We start from the raw sequence: 5795 nt of genomic DNA, 5'->3' as shown, positions 1-5795 counted from the left end.
ACAGCAAAATCCCAGAATTGCTTAATATAATAACTGTACTGCTTTTACCAGCATCGGGTGTTCTCTGAGCTCAGACAAGCACCAGGCAAGCTGACACAGGTACCCATGTTCTGGTCATGAATCCCAGTTATGAATCAAACTTATCACATTGTTGCTATTACCCCTCACTGTCAGGGCTACAGTTCACTGAATAGCCATTGGTGTAAGTATTGAGATCTCCCCACACTGCTTCGGGTCCCCTCCAACACCACTAGGGGCAGAGCCCTGACACGTGTCCTTGCTTGGAACCCATTTCCCTCACTTTGAAATTCAATTTCTGTTTAATTCCTAACTCCCCTGTCTCTAGCCTGCTCTGTTTCGCTCCTGACCACCCACAGGTTAGAGGCTGGTTCCATCCAGTTGACAGTACCACCAAAGGATTTAATCCCTATCTTTCCCTAAAAGACTTGATTTTTTTGAAGAAAAGGTTTATGCTACTTAGTTTAAGAGGCTCCTGCATAGCTAACGCCAATTCTACTTTGCTAATCATCTTTGTAGTTTACACAATCAGAGGACATAAATAAAACTTTGCCCACAAAAATAACTGAGTTCTTCCCAGAAAAAAATGACATTCCTGAATTTTAGTGAGGTTAAGTGCATTAGAACTGTCATCATAAAGCTTTAAGCTGATTAATGGGCAAAGAAAACATATCTTGGAACTGAGGTGAGGTCTTTGATCATAACTTTTTGTTTTCCTAAATTATATTTAAACTGCAAATATTTCAGCTTCCTTATAGAGAAGAACTAAATATGTCATTGTCATCCTGGGTACATCTCATTAAAAATACACAAAAGAGTTTTTATTTAGAATACATCAACAAACTTTGGAGTCACAGAGCAAGACTAAAACTTGAAAAGAGAATTGGGAAATACGTAAGCAGTTTCTGGAACTTGGCTTTGAAAAGTACCAAATCCATAAATGAAAGTCTCTGGTAGTGTGGTATCCATGGAACCACTGAGCGGGAGCTGGGCTCCTGCCAAGAGAGCTTTTCAGCACAGCTGAAGTGATTGCTTCTCATACATGAAAGAAAGAAAAGGAAATGTGATGCTCAGTCTTGCAAAGATATCATCAGCGCACAGAAAGTATCCACATACATTAAATTAAACTCAGTGAGATGCTGACAAAAAAAAAAATCAAGTTTAATGATGATCTAGTCACTTAGAAGAAATAATTTCAATGATGTGAAAAGTCAGAAATACCCAAGGTGGTAGAGATTTAAAGACTGGCTCTTATTGTCATGTCAATCCTTCTGGTCCAAAGGTATCTATTTCAGTTATAAAAAGTGGACTTCTGATCAAAATAACTTCACTAAAGGTCTTAGAGTAGCCCAGATCTATCATAAAAATCTCTAAAAGCACAGTTCTAAAATCTCTGAAGACTTGCATACTATGTATTGATGAAAGGCAAAGTTTGTATAGTGAATAGAACATCAGACTTGTAGCCAGAAAGACTTGAGTTCTAAGTCTTTTTTTTTTTTTTAAGCAATCGGGGTTAAGTAACTTGCTCAAGGTTACACGGCCAGTTATTTCTGGGTGTGGTGCTGAGTGTCTGAGCCCGGGATTCGATCTCCAGGTCGTCCCAACACTGGAGGCGGTGCTCTTACTCGCTGAGCCACCTGGCCACCCCTAAGCAATTGGGGTTAAGTAACTTGCTCAAGGTTACATGGCCAGGTGTTTCTGGGTGGGTGCTAAGTGTCTGAGCCCGGGATTCGATCTCCAGGTCTTTTCAACACTGGAGCCGGTGCTCTTACTTGCTGTGCTACCTGGCCGCCCTGAGTTCTAAGTCTTAATGCAGACTTTTTTTTTTTTGAGGGGGAAGGCAGTGTCATTGGGGTTAAGTGACTTGCTCAAGGTCACACAGTTAGTTAAGTGTTGAGTGTCAGGCCAGATTTGAACTCAGATCCTCCTGACTTCAGGGCCAGTGCTCTATTCACTGCTCCACCTGGCTACTCCAGACTTTTTAACTGTGTGACATTGGGTAAGTCACTAAACTTCTGAGTCTCATTTTCTTCGTCCGGACGTGAAAGGTTTAAACTCCATAACCTCAAAGTTCCCTTTCAGCTCTAAATGTATGTTAATATCATCTTAGGTTGTAAAGTGAACTGAGCATAATCAAGAGGGTCATTTATTCAGTAACTACTACACAATACTCTAAGACTTAAGAACTTTGATCAATGAAGTGACTGGATATGACTCCAGAAGACTGATGATAAAACATGCTTCCAACTTCTTGAAGGTAGGGAAAAGATAGTAGGTGTAGAATAAACATATATTTTCAGACATGATCAACATGTGAATGTTTTGCTTGACTATATTTTCTTTGTTAAAAGAGAAAGCTTTTATACTATCTTCCTTCTTGTGCAAAATGAATTACTAATGTGGAAATGTGTTACATGATTGTACATGCATAACTTATGTCAGATTGCTTACCATCTAAGGGGGGCAGGAGGAGGGATTGACGGTTAAATTTCGAATCCCAAATTTAAAAAGAAAGCTAAATTTTTTACCTGTAATTATAGGGAAATAAAATATTATTTAAAAATAAAAGGGAAAACTTTTACTGGGTAACTGTTGTGGGAGGAGGTTAAGCAAATGTATGGAATGCAAAAAAGAAGAAAGAAAAGGTTATCAATTAAATATTTTAAAAGTGTGTGGACAACAGAAGGAAGTTCAGAAGAGGAAACAAACAAGTGGGACTGTTGTTACTGCAGTATTGAATTTATTGTATCTTCAAAAAGTCAAACTGGACATAACAGAGATTCATAGTTTCATATGCAAGTCTTTCTCCCTCTGTTCTTTTGCACGTAAATGGATATTCTTGCTGATGTTTGTCAAGTTTATAATGAAATAATTTTTTTATAAAGACTAATAGCTCAATGGTGATTATCCCTAGATTGCCTAGATTTTTCAAACTTGCTTTCTTGCTCTTTCCTTTACTTCCTTACACAGTTTGAAATGGTAGCCAGTTTATCTACATTTTGCCCAAGCAAGTAAGCAATTAATTCAAGTCATGAAATAAGAAAAAATTAAGAGTATGAAAAAATGCATAGAAACTTAGGATGATATTAACAAACTGATTCAGAATGAAGCATGTGCAAGAGAATAATTTACATGGCAAAATAATGTAAAGGAAACATACTGAAAGTTTTCAGTATTGTTAAGGGATGGTGAATTCTGAGCACTGATGGTGAAGCATTCTTACCACTCACTTCTCAACAAACAGGTGGCAGACTATAGGGCACGAAAGGGGAATAGATTTTAAGACATTACTAACCCACTGATGTGTTTTGCTTAACTCTACTGATTTGTTACAAGGGATTTTTTTTGTGAATTTTATTAAAAAAGGAATAAAATGAAATGCATAAAAAGGATAAAATAATAATTATTCAAAATGATTGATACCCTTCAGTTGCTATTGTTCTCTCAGGAATGATTTCAATTGAAGAGCTAAGGGGAAAAAAAGTACCCCCATTGTAGAATATGTGTTTTCAATTAAATTTATATATGGACATTGTCTATAAGACATTCTGAAATAGCTCAATATTGTGAGTGAGGACTCATATATATATATATTATAATATCGATTATCATATCATAATGTGATGTGATATGATATGATAATATATCATAATATATATTATAATGAGGACTATTATGCTCCAAATATCATTGAATTTAAAGCTTCATTTTGTATTCTAAACATTCTGGCAACCTAAATTGTTTGTATGTGTACATACAAATATAAATATATACTTGTATATGTGTATGTACATATTCAAATATGCAGTACACTTATAGGTATATAATATACACATGTATATACAAATACGTGTGTGCACACATATGCATATGCATGTATGTATATGTGCACACACATGTATATACATGTGTATATACATCCATATTTAAACACAGAGATGTATTTGCATATATGTAAGCTAGACCTGCACAACCTGGCAGTAGGTAGGGGCCAAAATTAAAGTAGCCTAAACTTATTCAGGCTTAAGGTAGGTTAGACTAGAGATAGACTGACAAGGTTGAGTATCAAGGAACTTGAAAATCCTCATGCCCCACCACTTAATTGGAAATCCCCTGTAGCCCAGAACCTGATTAGCTCTGGGTCAGTGCTCTATGTGCCTATTAATGGACAGGGAAGAGCTTCACATTCCCTAAAATTATAAAGCCTAGATGTAAACATATTATGAGGTGACAGAGTTAGGTCAAGGCATTATCAAACTCAATTTATGCCTGAGCAATAATAACCTCTGCTTCATCTCACAAGTGGTAATCTAGTCTTTGCTTAAAGACCTTTAGTGATGGGATACTCACTATCTCCCAATCCAACTTACTTCATGTGGAAGGCTTTCCTTGCACATCATTTCCCATCCATATCTTGGATTTGAATTCCATTTTCCATTTTGTTTCTGTACCTTTCAGTTCAATTTTTTCCCTGTTTGGTAGAGAAAACTATCTCCCTGTTTTCTCTTTTCTCCTCTCCTCCCCTCCCCTCCCCTCTTCTTTCTGTCTCTCTCTGTCTCTCTCTCTCTCTCTCTCAAACACACACACACGCGCACACACAATAGAGCTGTATTTCTTTGCTTTTGTTCTGAGTTATCATTCCTCCAACCTTTTCAAGCAGTGGTCTTATCCTATCTTTGATATTTTTTATTTTTACTTTTGCTACAATAAATTTGGTTTTTACCCTTTCCATTGGCAGCCTAAGCTCATTCTGAGCTTTGATACACCTGACAATATTTTTAAGGAACTGTGCCAGTCTTTGAAATTGTTCTCTTTGCACTAGAGAAGTAGTAAGGCTACTTAAGAATCTGTAAATAGTTTCATTCAGATTTCCTTTTTTTAAAGGAAAATGTTAATAATATTTTTGAAATCCTGAGGCATGTTCTCTGCTCTCTCTATAGAAACATCCATGAAGACTTCTGAGAAGATACTTAAATGAGTCATTGATTGGATTAGAAGGTAAGCTGCCAGTTCAGAGAATTTTGCTATCCTTCATGGCTCTGACTACACTTCTTGACTCCCTGGAAGCTAGATCATGGTACATACACAAATTCTCATCAAGAGTGATTTTAGGTCTTTAACACCTTCTGAAATTCTACTGCCACTTTGTCAGAATGTTTTCTACCACATGACATGGAGCATCTTTAGTGACAGTCCATGGCTCTAAGCAGCCATTTCTTAACAGACAAAAAAGTCAGATTTCTGAAAAAAAAAAAAAAGAACAACCTCTAAATGGGTTTTGGAATACAAGGCAAGAAGACTTGAGTTTAAGTCCCTGCTTCTGACATACTCTGGTCATATGATACGGGGCAAGCCATGTAATCTTTCACTGCTTAAGGCAGTGAAATCTGTAAAATCATAACCTTCAAAAAAGGATTTAACTACAGTGGATTTCCTTAACTGGCATTTCCTACAATTAAAATCATAGGTCCTGTAGACATTTACTCACACACATATAATATGACTATATATTTATATACATACTCAACTCATGTTAGAGGGGATTATACATATGATACATATATATTTCTTCTAATGTATATTTGTATATATATTTACATATGGAGATGTAGATATCAGACAGGAATATATTAGTATGTATATATGAGTATGCAGGTATATATGTACATATACATATATGTGTGTATTATGTATAATTTGTGTGAAATGTCATCAGTATATGATTGGTAGCTATTTTAAAATTAAATTTTAAGCTTTAAGGAATTGCCTGGGGGCAC

Source organism: Petaurus breviceps, unplaced genomic scaffold (genome assembly GCF_028583685.1).
Source record: "Petaurus breviceps papuanus isolate PSGF00001 unplaced genomic scaffold, PetGlider_PUasm1.0 76, whole genome shotgun sequence".
Taxonomy (NCBI): domain Eukaryota; kingdom Metazoa; phylum Chordata; class Mammalia; order Diprotodontia; family Petauridae; genus Petaurus; species Petaurus breviceps.
The sequence above is the reverse complement of the archived record's forward strand: the minus strand, read 5'-3'. Positions refer to the sequence as shown.